This window comes from Dipodomys ordii, unplaced genomic scaffold (assembly GCF_000151885.1).
Source record: "Dipodomys ordii isolate 6190 unplaced genomic scaffold, Dord_2.0 Scaffold34, whole genome shotgun sequence".
NCBI lineage: Eukaryota > Metazoa > Chordata > Mammalia > Rodentia > Heteromyidae > Dipodomys > Dipodomys ordii.
The window spans coordinates 9810693-9827134 of record NW_012267250.1 but is presented as its reverse complement, the minus strand read 5'-3'; positions in this window follow the sequence as shown (position 1 = coordinate 9827134).

Here is a 16442-nt window from a genome sequence, read left to right as displayed (position 1 = left end):
TGCTTTCTAGATAAGTCAATTACTCATAAGAATTGTTTTGTTTTGTTTTTTACAATTGAGGATTTCTACCTCATTAGATTTTAGGAAGTATTTTGACATTTTACACAAGCTATTTGTCCACAAGGAGCCTGCACTGCTCCTCTCTTTAAATCTGAAGCCAGTCTTAATTTTAAAAAGTTCTGATGGATGAATGTCCAGGTTGAAATCAGGGAATTAATTTGCTTTGCAAAGTTAAGATTCATTCTTCAGTTTGCAGAAGGATCAACATAGTATCTCTTTAAATAAAATATTTCCTTATTCTATAAATACCTTTACTAGTAAAAAGTGATTATTACTGTATTTCCCTTATCTGTGGTTCATTTCTCATAGTTACTCACAGTCAACTGGAGTCTGAAAATATGAAATGGAAAATCCCAGAAATAAATAATTCATGTTTTTTTTACAGCCTGTTATTACAATTCGCTATTTTGCTATTATTGTTAATCTCTTTTTGTGCCTGATTTACAGGTTGAGCTTAGCTGTACGTGTATGTGTAGAGCAAAAAAGAGAGCATTCATCGTAAGCAGTACTATTCATAATTGCAAACATGCACTGAGAGACTTGGAAAGTATCTCCTATATATAAGGCTGTTGTGCTTTTCTATCCTAGGCAGACTATGAGAGCTACCCGATAATACTAGGTCTTGCCTTACGAGCAGAACAACCCAGAAAGGTAATTTTAAAATTTCATAATAAAGGTTGGGTGCAGTGACTCATGTCTATAATTATAGCTACTAGGGAGGTAGAGATCAGGGAGGCTCGAGTTTGAGGCCAGCTCAGGCAAAAATTTAGTGAGATCCCATTTCAATCCACAAGCCAGTCATGGTGTCATGCGACTATCATTCCAGCTACACAGGTAGGAAGACACTGTTCTAATATTGGTAGGAGATATAGGTAGGAAGATACTGGTTTGAACAAAAAGATGAGACAATATCTAAAAGATAACTAAAGCAATAAAGAGCTAGATGAGGGTCTCAAGTGGTGGTATCTGCCTAGAAAGCATAATTCCCTGAGTTCAAATTTTATAAATCTTTTATGATACAAATATTGTATATATATATTTGAGCATCTATACTTGTGTGTGTGTTTTCCCCTATCTGTATTTTTAAAGATTTTTTTGTTTCATAGTGAAAAATCAGAGTTAGGAGATCTCAAATTCAAATGGTAGCTGTGCTCTTCATTAGTTAGGTATAATTGGCCTAAAGCAATATTTTGGAAATTTAATTTACAACAATTATTTCCAGTAATATTTCCTTTATAGTCATGTGGATTAGGACTCTTGTTTCGAAAGTTATAGAAAAATCTAATTCCAAGTGCTAAAGTTAAAATAAAATTAAAGAAGCTGGTTTCATCATGTAAATGACAAGTCTAGCTTACAGAGTGGCTTGAAGCCTAATTTATCATCCAATATCATCCTTCTTTGCTGTCTTTTCCCCTCAGCCCTTTCCACTACTGCATTGGTCTCCCTCATGCTAACATTCAGGTTGGGCAAGATGGCTGGAGACATTTCAGCAATGCATTTTCTGTCTTAGCAGTCCAAATCACAAGTTGTTTATATCTCTTATTGGCTCACTGGGTCTAATGCCAATTCCTGAATCCATCCCTGTGGCCAAGGGATGTGATAAGCTCTCGGGCTTTAGTCTTGGTCATATGCTGATCCCACTGCTGGTGTGCCTCTCCCTCTACCTAAATCACTTGGCCCTATAACAAGTAATTCTTCAGAGAAAAATTGCAGCAAGACTGTGAGATGAAAAAAGACTGAATGCTAGAAGGAAGCAAAAGTAGCCAAAGTAATTGTGGGAAGATTAAATAAGAACATATATGTGAAAGTACATAGTACAAGGACGATCAGTGAATGATTATTCATTGAGGACCAGATTAAATCTCCAGAAATGAAACAGATGTAATTTAGAACAAGTTTTTAAAGTAAGCACGCATGTATCCTTGTTTACTTGGAATAAATTCATTGAGCTCATTTAACATTTCTTTAGCACCGATGATGTGCCAAAAAATGTTATAGGGATGAGAGAACTGATCTTAAAACTGATCTTAAAATTGACCACGACATTGGCCATCCTTATAATTTTCAAGAATTCAGGAGATTGGATATTAGTGGTGGGCTATGGGAGGCCAATGAATAGCTTAAAAGCAAGGATATGGCATGGTCCAGTTGGAGTTTTCAAAATATTGTTATGATTGAAGCTGGAAGTAGATGAAGGCAGCAGATTTCAGTGATGGTCAGATGAGTGGAATTAGGAATAGACAGGAGTCGAATCAGGTGTCAGTAAGATTGGGGTACATATGAATCCATTCTCTTCGGATAAAAGGTAAAAAGAGTAAGCAACTGAAATTGAACAGGTCCATCGCTAGAGAAATAGTTGGGTCTATAATGTTACTTTCATATAGTTAGCTATTCTGCAGAAGTCAAGAATAATATTTTAATCAGGTATTTAATGTGCTCATCATATATAAAGTGAAAAACTTGAGGTTATAGAATGGAGTAGCATAATGATCCCAATGTATATAGAGTTAGTTATAGGAAATATGTATGTTATGTGATTCTAGATGACTTATACCACAATGTTAATCAGTTTTATCTTTGAAATGAGGGATAATTTGTGTATTTCTAATCTTAAAAACAACAAACTTGGGCTGGGATGTAGCTCAGTGGCAAAGTGCTTGCCTAGCAAGCACAAAGTCCTGGGTTCAATCCCCAGTATCAAAAAGAAAAGACATGCAACAATGACAAGCTAGTAATCTTGCTAAATAATACATTATAAAAGAAAGTCAAAGAAGTGGTCCTTTATGACAGATATCAACCTTTCAGGACAGTCTCAGGGAAGAAAGCAATAGGCTATGGGCTTAGTGTGTCCTAATGCAATGAGTTCTGAGTCAGGACACTGGATAGAGAATGTTTGAGGAATCTACACACTTTGAATATATCCCTTTCAAAAATGTATAGTTGACAATGTGATATTATTAAATGGGGCCTCTAAGAGTTGGTGAAGCCACAAGACTCCTTCCTTATTAGTAGAAACAAAGACCTTACAAAAATGGCTCCACTGGCATCTTGCTAGTTTGATAACTTTTCTATTCTGCTCTGTAGCCTCGAGAACACAGTGTTCATGTTCTTTTGACCTCCCACCTTTGGCTATGTCAGGATGCTACAAGAAAGCTGGAGCCAAAGCTTGAACTTTTTAGCTTCCTGAAAACTGAAAAGTATGCTTCTGTTCTTTATAAATTATTCAGTCTTCAGTATCTTGTTGCAAAAACACAAAGACCCTACACCATTGATACATGACATCCACCACTTGCTATTGGTTAAGTAAGGGACTATCTCACAAGAAGAGACCCTGAAGTTGAAGCTGTAGATATGAGTCTTTACTTTGTGATTTATAAGTCACTGGATTGTGAAGAAGTCACATTTTCTAAACTTTACTGTTCTCATTTCTGAAATGAGGTTAATATTTCTTGCCCTCCTCAACTCACAAGGTTTCTCAGGAGTCAAATTATGATGAGAAAAAGGTTGCACTGAGGGCAAAATGCCACCTGCCTCTTAACTACTTTCCTCTTGCTCCTCCTTTTCTCTTCTGATATTTTATAGCTTAGGACCTCTTCCCCTCCCCAAGACTGTCTCTGACCCTGCCATCATTTAGTGAACTCAGTTTCCAAATAAATCTATAAATACACTCCTTCCCTCCAGTGGAAAAAATGTATCTAGGTAACAATTTCATTGGCTGGTAAGGTCAACACACAAAATGATGGCCCAACATAACCTGTGGTTTTACATACTACCTTCCTTCGAGAGTAGTTTATCTTTTTGCCAACATATTAAGCCCAAATGAGATCGGAAATGCATTTATCAAGATCCAGACTGGGGAAAATAATGCAGGACAAATAACTTGGATATTTCAATGAATAAACAGTCAAATGTGGGGGAAAGAAGAAGTACTTTTTACCTGTTTTCTAGAACTTTTCTTATTTTAGCAATTTTTTCAAATTTTAGCAAAACATACTGAAAAGCCATTTAGTTTCAAGCAGATTGGGATTATGGATCACCTTGGGAGATGGTAAGTAGGACTTCATGGATTAAAGGAGATTAAAATTTTATCTTGGTTCTACTTACATATGTATATGGGAGACAATGATGGACTATTTGGTGATATTAAGAAATCTATTTGTCTTTTGATATGTTTGTGATTATTATGAGTTTGCTTTATAAAAAGAGTTTTACATTTCAGATATGTTAACTGACATTTTCACAAATCTGAAATAGCATGAGGTTTAAGGATTTGTTTTAAAAGACTCTGGGGTTTGAAGATTTGTGTTTGGATGGAATTAGGTCATCTGAGTTGACAATTGTTACAGTTGGGTGACAAAAATGTGAGAATTTGGCCATTCTCTCTGGTTTTGTAAACATTTGAAGTTTTCTGTGATAAGAAGGAAACATGAAACAAAACTTAAAGTTCCTCCAGTGGCTTCGAAATATAGCTCCAATATCAGTCACATTCCAGAATTCTCCATGGCCTAATTTTCATGTTCTCTCTCTCTCCCACCCCCTCTCTCTCTCTGTACACTAGACTGTGACTTGAACTTGACCTTGTGCTCTTGCTTGGCTTTTCTGGTCAAGGCTGATGCTCTACCTCTTGAACCACGCTTCACTTCTGGTTTTTGTTGAGTTTTTTGCTGGTTAATTGTAGATAAGAGTCTTATAAACTATTCTGTCCAGGCTAGCATTAAACCATGATTTTCTGATCCTAGCCTCCTGAGTAGCTAGGATTGAAGGTCTGAACCACCAGCGCTGGGATTTTCTTGGCCCTTGCAACACCAGGCTTCTCTTTCTGGCTTTAGTATAGGCTACTCTCTTTGAGGCTTTTCTCTACATCTTGCCTAAGGTGGAGCTTTTCTGAGTTACCATTTCTTCTCCAATCACTCTCCATAGTACTGTCATTTTCCTTTACTCCCCCATTTCAGAAAAAAAACACACACTTTCTTTCTTTCATTTGTCTATGTTTTGACATCATGAGGCCTTGAAGATCCAGAGAAGGACTTTCTCCTTCCAGGCATAGTCAGCTAATTCCTGGAGGTAGCAAACGTCTGGCTAAATATGCCTTAGATATGCAAACCATCGATTACCAGAGTTGCCTTCCCACCCACTTGCTGCAATAGGGCTTCTGTAGTCTGGAACATTCTCCCTCTGCCCTAATTCCCCAAGAGCCAGGTATTAGATAATTACAGAGAATTACTTACAACTGTGGCCTAGGCCCACTGAAATTACTCAAACTATACAATCCTAAACTTACTCGGTTGTTTTTCCTGCCTCACTGTTTCTCCCTTCCCACAACAATATCTTTTGTGCATGCAGTCTCCTCACTCTATCCCCTCCTGACCAATGCCAGGGTCTCCCTCTTTGTGATGTCTCTTTGTGGTAGGTTTGTGCCTCTTCTTGGCAATCATCTTTTTATCTGCTGACCTTTTCATAATTAAATAAAAACAAAATCTTGAGTACATGTTGAAACATTGATCTTTATCCTGTCTCTTTATTCCACATTATTTCTCTCTTGGAACACATATCACTGCCTAAAGCATTAAATTATATACTTACTTACAAAGCTTTTTGTAGGGCCTTAGAGCAGGAATCCCATCTTCCTTGTTAATCAGTCAATGCTCCTTTCTTAGAATGGTACCTACTACTTAGTATTTACTCAGCAAATACTGGTGACATGAATTAAGTGAGAGAATAAATTCATTTGCTGCTTGGATAAGTGGTGGTATGGACAGGGAGAGAATGTATCATGGTAAGTTTAAGGTACTGCTCTCCCCATAACACTTCTCAGGACAGAAAAGATATGATCTCTGATTGATGGTGCATGGTGCAGATATAAAGATATTTGCCTTGCAAGATAGAAAACTTTGATCTACTGTCCTGAATCCCAGCTTCAGTGCTTACTAGCAAAGCAACCTCCATTAATCTATATACCACCTTTAAGAACCTCACGTTCTTGTTATAAGTGGAAAAAAATATTTGAGCATGACTGAGTTAATACAAAGAAACAACAAAAAAGTTCTCAACATTGTCCACTGCATTCCAGGTCCTTAATAGACAGTAGTTCTTGTTACAAGGACAGTATCTATCATCTTGTCTGTTTTCTTTTAATATAAAGCAAGAAAGCTGAGGAAGGAGAAGCAAGAATCTGGGTACTCTTTACTAGTCAATACACAATATGGAACAGCTATATTCATTTGTTAATATGGACACAAAGATGTTTAGAGCAAGGTGTCCTGGATAGCAAATAGCCTAAACACATTGTCTTATGAGATATTTTTGAAATATTAGAGGCATTTAGACCAGAGAGATGATTTTAAGCAGATGATGTGTGGGAATGTAGATGAAATGGTGCACATATTTTGGAGCTCTTCAAAGAGGAGTATCAGAAATGACTTGAGGGAGAACTCCTACCTGGTATAGACTGCCTTATCTAAGCTGCAGTTTTCTTGGGCAGGGTCAAGTCTTCTTGGACTTCCTGACATCGAGTCTCAACATAAATGATACTTTCCACCTCCATCTTGCCAGGTGTAGAGCATCTTGAACTTTCTAGATATCAGTCAATTACCCATCTTAATTGATCATATTTCTCTGGCAAAAGAGTTCCATAAACCTGCTACCTTTAGATAAACGTCATTAATAGTACCCTCTTACGTATGATCCTAAAGCTGTAAACACACAGAAACCTCCAAAATTGTCTTCTGACATTTAAGATTCATGAAATCTACCTCCTATAAGTGATTCTCTTTCAAGGAACAACCGGAAACATAAGGCTGTCAGAATTTCAAGGACTTTAACTGTGCTTTTGTTTTTAACTCTGTGTAACTTTTCAATCCTGTCTATACGCTTGCTGCCAAGTGGGTGTTCAGTCTGTGTTAGAGTATCTTCAGTGGTAGAAAGCACACCTCCTTAGAGAAGTGAAAGGCATGTTTGCGACATAGACTTTAGGGTAGGTGTTGCTGTAGTTTCTAATCCAGTCTCATTAATTACTAGCTCTGTGCTCATTAGATGTTACATCACATCTCTGTGCATTAGCTTCTTCTCAGTTACAATGTTGCCGATACCTTCAATGGGATACAAAATGATTGAGTGTTTCCCAGGACATAGCAAACACATAACACATGGAAATCATTTTGTCTTTTGAGGCAGAACTACTTCAGTGGATTGATTATTAGAAAAATTTCCCATGTAAAGTTGAAGACTGTCTCCTTGAATGTAATCCTTACTTTGTTAGATCATATAGTCTCATTTCTTTTTTTTATTTCTATCTCTTATTAGTGCATTTTACCTGCACAAAAGGGTTTTATTGCAATATATCCATTACATGCACGTGATGTACCCTCTTTATTTTATTTTTTTTAATTTAATTTTATTTTATTTGTGAACATACTGTAGTAGTCTCATTTCTTATGTCACCTTCAGCCAACCAACAGTGATTTTTCTGGAAACCTGTGTTTAGAAGAATCACAAGGCCTTTCCTAATGGAAGTAAAGGCCAAATGGCTAAGTGATGTCTGCCACTGTCTGAGGATTAGAGGATGGAAGAGAGGGAGAAAATGTAGGTAGTAAGCGAAAATGTTTATAGAGTTCATTTGCTGGTCCTGTATAGCTTTCCATCTTTGGAACCCTGTAGAATGTGACTATTCTTCCATGTCTTTCCAATTCTTCTCATTTCATGAGCCCTGAAGCCAATACTTATCTATTTTGTGTGTGTGTGTGTGTGTGTGTGTGACTAGCTGGATGTTCTCACAGTAATGTCTCTCTTACTTAGACAGCAGGAATAACCTCAGAGCAACTGTCAAAAAGCCTTTACTTTTGAACCAATTCATCAAATTCAACAATGACTTATTGAAAACACAATATGAATAAGGCGAGGCAGGTCTCAGTTTATGATACTAACAGAGCGACAATTAAACTTTCAATAAGGAAACATAAAGCTCCAAAACAAGATCCAAACACTAAAAGCACAAAAAGCTCAGTCTTTTGGTGTTGAGGCCAAATGCCCTACTTGCTTTAACAGCCCCTAAGGGCTTCGTTATATGATATCAGAGTACAGTAATTGGTATTCACAAAATTGCCTAACTCATCCGGAAAACAATACTTTGAACTCTGCTTAAGAAAGCAGGGATATCTATGATGCTCTTTGTAAAGGTCAACAACAATTAAAAAATTAGAGTATATTGCTGAAAAGAAAATTAAGAATTTCATTATGAAGAATAACTCATTCACAGATAATATTTCATAATGATAGAGGCTTTTAATGACACACAAATTTAGGTAATAAATGAAATTTGAAAAACAAATACCATACAGTGCTAGAGAAAAATAAAAAACAAATAGATAAGAAAAGAAAAATATTAAATATATATTTGAATTTATGTGGCAGAGTAACATCTATTCTTAGATCATGTCTAGAGAACTATACTGTTAGAATTATAGGTTCCTTCAGGTGTATAGTAAAGGGCTGAATCAGCCTTTACTCTGTAGTTGCATTCCAGTTGCAAAATACCAAATGTTTTACAAGACTAGCAGTAGGAAACTGGACAGAGACAATGGTTAAATCATATAGTAGGTACATTGCCAATTCAAAGGAATTAATTCAAATTCAAATTCATGGCCTTTGCCATGAATTCTAAGAGCTAGAGGCAACTTCTGGGGGTCTGGTGAAAGGAAATGTTGTGGCATAATGGCAAGTGGCTGATATTTCCTGAGATGATGACAGCAATTATAAACTGAAAGGGTAATAAATACTGGAGGCATTTATGACCCTGAGAAGCAAGAAGGAAAAGAAAAAGAACCTCTAGGTGTGTCATCATTCAGAAACTCAAGAATGTGGATTATCCTGTGATATTTAGGACCTTGTTAAGGCGGTTAGGCTATTGATACAAATCTCCAGGGTGTTGCATGAGCCCAACTTCCTGTGTGGTAACCAAGGGCTCTGTAAATGGCCAAGGAGGAGGATGAACCACATATATACTCTGTTCTGCAGAAAATTATGGAGCTTAGAGAGGAAGCTGTAGAGGGTAGGTTGTTACACAACTCATAGAGACCATTCAACTTAATGCCATATACTTGCCTTCAAATGCTTATGATTGCATTGTCCTCTTCACAATTTCCTCAACATCTTGGTAAAGATCTCCTTTGACTTGCTCATGGGGATCAGGGACAGGGTGTCATGGGAGAGTCTCAGGAAGCCAGTAATGTCTTACAGATCCAGAGTGTAGCAACCACACCCAGCAACCCACTCTCTGAAGCTCCCTTGGTTGTCAGAGACCACGGTTTTGTTGGGAATAGGTTCCAGGAGACCTGAGAGAAACATACAACATGGAAGAAAGGAGTGCCATGAGGAACATCTTACTGTTTTCACAGAGCCTTTAAGAAGCTAGAAGTTAAGTAACAATGGTACCAACCCCAAGGTGCAAGTGAGTAGCAAGTACTCTTGAGCACATTGCTCTCTTATTTGTGGTTATGGTAGGTTTAGGAAGAAGGAATTTGATAGATTCATGTCAAGTTCTTGGATAAATTATATAGTCTCAACTTATACTGGCGTGTGTTGTCTTTTTCTTCTTTTTATGGGTGTTCCTCCCACCAAGAGTTAAAAGTACTTACATTGTCACTACTGTTTATTGACAATGATAAGATATTAAACATTAAAGTTAAAATGATGTTCCCTATATACTCATGAAAGGTAACCACTCTGAATATTTCACTGCTCATCTTTTCTGAGTTGTCTGCCTACCTGTCATATGTCTATCCGTCTGTGTATCATAAATGTTTAGATGTAGATGGAAAATTCCTCTACATTTTAATCTGAAACTATGGGTATATTGTATATATTTTTGCATATGGTAGATATGTTTGTAATATTTAAAAAATATCTGTAGCACATTTTATAGTGTGTTGTAATTTATTTGATCAGTGTTCTAATGGCCACATGTTAGTTTTTTCTAATTTGTTACAATGCTGCAACAGAATTTATCTAACAATATAATATTTTTACTTGCATTTCTATAGGCTAGATTCCTAGAAGTGGCATTTTAAGGTCAAAGGGTAAACATACTAGAAATTTTACAGTTTTATTTTTGTAAGATTTGGCCAATTAAGATTCCTAACATCATGGTGTGAGAATATTTATTTTTTTTACCTCTGGTACCATGTAGAATATAATTCTCAAATTTAAGTATTTTTTATATTGAAAACTGTAAACCAGTTACATTTTTCTGTGTTTATTATACATTTTCTTTCTTTCTTTCTTTTTTTGTCAGTCGTGGAGCTTGAACTCTGGGCCTGGACTCTATCCCTCAGTTCTTCAACTCAAGGTGAGCACTCTACCACTTGAGCCACAGCACCACTTCTGGTTTTCTGAGTGGTTTTTGTAGATAAAGAGTCTCACGGACTTTCCTGCCCGGGCTGGCTTTGAACCATGATCCTCAGATCTCAGTCTCCAGTAGCTAGGATTACAGGCGTGAGCCACTGGCACCCAGCACATTTTCATTTCTTATCCCCTCACTTGCTTATCAAATATTTGCCTATATTTCTATTGAAATATTTGTAATTTTTAAATTAATGTGTAAGAAATGCTTTTGTATTCAATATAAACTCTTTATTAACCTTTTCTTCTGGAGACATCTTATGGTTTGGACATAAACTGTCCCCCACAAAGGGTCATCTATTGGAGGCTTCATCCCCAGAAGATGGATCCAAACATCAAAAAGTTATTGGATTATTAAGGGTCTGATTTTATCAACATATTAATCTCTTGATGGATTCCTGATATGATGACATTATTGGGTGGTGGAAGATGAAACTTGTTGGAGGAAGAACTTGTTGGAAGATTTGCCCCAGAAGGTTATGCCTTGTTCCCAGACCCTTCTTGTCTCTCTGCTGCTCTGCAGTGTGGATGATAGTAACTGTGCCCTACCACACCCTTCCACCATGATGTTCCTGCTCACCTCAGTTCCAGAAACAATGGAGCCAGTCAACCATGGACTCTGACCTCTGAAACAGTGAGTCAAAACAAATATTTTCTCCTTTAAATTGTTTCTCTCAGGCATTTGTCATAGTGACAAGAACTAAAACAGCACATGACTTCCAAAGAAACATTTAAGTAGCAAAACCTTTTACTCAATGGGACTTTCATGCTAAAGCTCAATAAATGCAAAAGATGAAAATAAGGCTGAAGAATGTAGTCTTTCAATACTATTGCTCACTAAAAATAAGTCAGGACTCTAGAAACATGACTCGTTCCAGATCTGAGACATGAAATATACAAAAGGAACTGAGAACAACTTGATATGCCAGAATGAAACTTGTCAAGATTGTAAGGATGAGTACCCTAGAAACAATCTAAATCAGCTCTCAGGTAGACATCCTATATATGTATGTGTGTGTATGTATGCACATGTGTGCTTATGTGCATGTGTGTGTGTGTGAGAGAGAGAGAGAGAGAGAGATCATCAAGGTCATTATCTGCAAAGAATTAAAACACATCAAATTTGTGAGTTCACTAAGATGCTTAAAGAACAATCTTTGTAAGATGGTAAGGAAACAGCTCATTTTGAAAGCTGATAAAGAAATGAGTCATTTCTTCTGCTTTTCCAGAACCTCAGGATAACCAGTGCTGATGAGATGTTTTTGTCATAGAAGTTTCCAGATGATAAGGTTATTAAAATTAGAATATTATCAGATGAAATAGATCTTATGCAATGATCTTGATGAATCCTTCTAGTGGTTCACATTCATTTCATGAGCCCCTAAGGAAAGAAAAGACCTAAGTAATGATTATACATAGACAGTATTACCACAAAGACATCAACATCCACTTACAATTAAAAGCCTTCTGATAAGCATTGGAAAATCACAAAAAATAGTAGCCAAAACTAATCCTAAGCAAATTTCCAGCCATAACTACATAGTTAGACACATACATGGGTTAAGAAGAAAATATATAAAATTATATCAAGAGGATGCAGTCAGCAAAATCTAGAATTTACAGAATCAAGGACATGATTTAGAAGAGCTGAGTGAGGAAGAGATAGAAGAAGAAAGAGATAAATGAGACTTTTAGGTTAACAGAGATTTAAGAGGACTGAGTATGGTGATACCGTCCTTTAATCCTAGCTACTCTGGAGGGAGAGGTCAGAGGATCATGGTATAAAGCTAGCCTGGAAAAAAAGTATGAAACTTCATCTGAGAAATAAACTAAAGAACAAGACAAGCTGGGGACATGAGTCAAGTAGCAGAGTGCTTTTCTAGCAAGCATGAGGCCCTGAGTTTAAACTCTACTAACTGCCAGTGAGAGAGACAAAGAGGTAGAGATACAGAGATAGAGATAGAGACAGGGATGGGGGTGGGGGACATAGCAACTAATTCCAATGTATGAATGTTATATTGATTCTGATTTGAACATACATACTAAAGAAAATACAAGCCAGCTGAGGGAAATGTGAACCTTAATTTAATAATATTACAAAATGAATATTAACATTTCAAGCTGGATAATGGTATGTGGTTACTATTATTTTAAAGATTATCTATGCCTAGAAATATATACTACTAATAGTCATAGAAAATCATGACACAATATCCAGATTCTGCTACAGAATAATTGGCCAGCAGGGAGAGAATGGGTATGAAAGAAGACTGGCCATTAGTTGACATTTTATAAACTACATGAGAGATATCTGGGTATCGGTTATATTCTCCTCTACACACACCCACACACCCATACCTCCCCCCCCAACATTACCAGTTCTTTTTTCTTTCTTTCTTTTTTTTTTGTCAGTTGTGAGGCTTGAACTCTGGACCTGGGCACTCTTCCTGAGCTCTTAGTTCAAGCCTAGCACTCTACCACTTTAAGCTACAGCACCACTTCTGTTTTTTCTGGTGGTTAATTGGAGATATGAGTTTCATGAACTTTCCTGCCAGGGATGGCTTTGAACCACAGTCCCTAGCTCTCAGTCTCCTGAATAACTAAGATTATAGGCATGAGCCACCAGTACCCAGCTATATTTCACCAGTTCTATCTACTTTATGTGTTACCAGCTTCATAGCTAGGATGACAGATACATGCCATCATGCCTTGGTTTTACTGCTGACAAAGTGCCACATGACTATTTTCCCAGAACTACACTCTTCTAGATCTTAGCCTCCCATGTACTGGGATGATAGACCTACCACAATGGAGTGAGTTGTTGGTGGATGAGGTCTTGCAAAGACCTAGGCTGGCCAAGAACCATAATCCTCCTGATTCAGGTGTCTGAGTAGCTGGGATTATAGACACCAGCCAGCCTACAGTACCTTGTCAGGCCTTCAGAGTTTTGCAGAAGCAAAGAGGCTTCTCAACATGTGTTGTATGGGGCTAGTTTCATCAGATCACTCAGGGAACTTGTTATTTTACAGAAGTCTGAATAGAAGTTCTTCAGATTATGTGGTCCCATAGACCTCTTCCTGGTTTACTGACCATTGGCACAAGCAAACTCAGGGCCCATTAACAAAACTAGCAATATGATATCTGTTTTACACTGCAAGCTAAAGGCCCTGACAGCAGTTTTTTGGGCTAGTATTGCAAGACTGGCTCCACCCAGGTCAACAGAAGTCTTAATTGTTTCTTTTTGGGGGGGGGGTCCGGTCATGGGGCCTGAACTCTGGGCCTGGGCACTGTCTCTCAGCTCTTCAGCTCAAAGCTAGCGCTCTACCACTTGAGCCATAGCGCCACTTCTGCTTTTTTCTTTTTGCTTATGTGGTGCTGGGGAATCGAACCCAGGGCCTCAGGCATGCAAGGCAAGCACTCTACCACTAAGCCACCTTTCCAACCCCAGTCTTAATTGTTTCTAAGGCAGTGGTTCACATGTGCCATGCAGCAGAACCACTTAAAAATATAGCTTTCTAGCTGAGTGCTGGAGGCTTGTGTCTATAATCCTATTCAGGAGGCTGAGATCTGATCATTGCTGTTCAAACGCAGCCCCAAGAGAAAAGTGGTGAAAACTCTTAGCTCCAACTAACCAGCCAAATGCTGAAAGTGGAACTGTGGCTCAAATGCCAGGGCAAGGGCTTGATTTCAAACCCAAATACCAACACACACACACACACACACACACACACACACACACACACACACACACACACACACACACACCAGTTATAGGACCCTGGACCCTTCTTCCAAAGATCTGGGTTTGTGAGATCCAGGCAGGCTATTGCCCCAAAAGAAAATGTTCCACTAGTGATTCTGTGGACTATCAGTAGTTACCTAAGCTATGTCCTCAGCCTGAAGGTAGCCTTGGCCTCCAGAGCTGTAGTCTAATACCTTTACATTGTTCTCCTTCTTGGTAGGAGGCTGAAACCATCACCTCCCTGACCCCATCTGTGAAAATTTACCTCAGACACATGGATGAGATTTGAGGTCTATTCTTTCTCACCCCAGGCCCCTGGATCCCCAGTAAATATTTGTTTTCTAAAGTTGGAACTTTATGCTTTTATGGGGTCCTTCCTCTGCATTCTCAGTAGGCAGCCCTTCTACTTCAGAGCTGAATTGTCTCACTTCCTTGTTTTAAACCAGCATTTTAAACTAATTTCTAGAGGTGGGGCTTCTTGCTGCTGCCATTACTCTCTGGTTTGATACTTCCAATTGGTATCCTATTTGCAAGTTATCTCAGAGATAGGATTCATTCTCGGCTTGGAAGTTTGGATGCTTCTTCTCAAGACCTCCACTGACTTTTGCTTTTCTATTCTATAACCTTATTGACTAATCAAACTAGTTTTTTCTCACAGCTGCTGGTTAACAGATGATGGCTCCAGAGTTTGCCTGAATACAATTATTTATTGCTTTATTGATGGGCTACTTATTACTCTGTTAAGTACTATAGGGTGTTTAATTATGTGTAAGGGAAGTGCAAAAGCAGCTGCTGAAAGCTGGAGTTTAAGAGGCTCAGTACCTGAGTTCCTGACAATATGTCATAAAACAGCTTTAAAACACGTGCATACACAAAGGACACACCTCATTCCAAAGTTTAAGGAGCTTGGAGGCAAAATGGGCTTAAAGAACTAACTGCCTTGCCACTCTGTGGTTTGATATTAGCCACAGCACAGGCAATGAAATGCTTTAAATGAAAAGGAGACATTGTGGGGCTTTCATGTATTTTCTGCTCATTGCTGATGATTGACAAGGGGGTGGCGATAAAGGCCACAGTCAGATGGGACTGCAAAGTGGCTCCTGTTGAACTTGGGCCATTGGATATGGCCCAATGGCCTAATTTCATGGAATCAGAGCTACTTTCTGCTTGGTGGTCAACTTCTACCATTCCATAGGGCAGCCATATTGCTCTGGGAGAGAAGTGTTTGTTAGAATCATGACCAGTGGACTGTTATACCACTCATCCTCATTTGCATTCTATTCTGTTCCTGCCAGCATGAATGAATGCCCTGGCATGGGACCAATGAGTTCAGTATCTTAAGAGGCCTTGGTGAACTGGATTTGTGTTCATGTTTGAGTAATCTCTGGATAGCTAAGTCTTGACTTGACAAAGGGAGAAGAAAGATTTTTTTTTTCACTCTTCAGAAGAGTGATTTTTCAAGTTGTACCCTGAGCCACCTAGGGTTCCATATTTCAAGGAGAAGCCATTCTCTGCATATGCTAAGCTAAAGCAGTGATATCTTTGGTCAGAAAATCTAGGTTGGGAACCTGTGGTGGGGTCAGTCTTGCAAGCCCACGTCTCCCAGTATAGATCACCTCCATCCTAAAACTGTTCTGCCCTAACAGGATCTGCTCCACTTATTATTTAGGGAGGGGGAAATACTTCACTTTTTCTATTCTCCTACAAAATCAAGAATAAGCTATATTTAATACCTCGGAAAATGTATGGATGCCAACATAAATAATGTATATGATGGGTCACTTTGGAGTGAGAGAGTTAAAATTTTGCCTTTGCCATTTTTTACTTTGAGGACCCTGTAAGAGTCCCTTAATTTCTCTGAACTCAACTTTCTTACTTATAAGTAGGACAAAATAATAGTGACATTGAAAGCCCCTTATGGGCATTAGTAAGTCAATAGATATAAAAAAGCCCAGCTCTATTTCTGACACATGATGAATAAGAAAATATTAATATTCCTCTTTGTTTGGTAATAAAAATAAAGATCACATTAGACTTTTAATATATTTCTTCCTGGAACATTTTTGTCCATCAAACTATTATAGATTATATACTCATAAAGTTATGGTATGTAAAAGTATCTGGATTATAAACTTGCATTTAAAAGATAATGTATTGTGAAAGTAAATTTTTATCAACATATACTTTCTGGAAGTTTAGGAAAATAGTTATGAAATTGGAATCATATGTTTTGTGCAATTACATA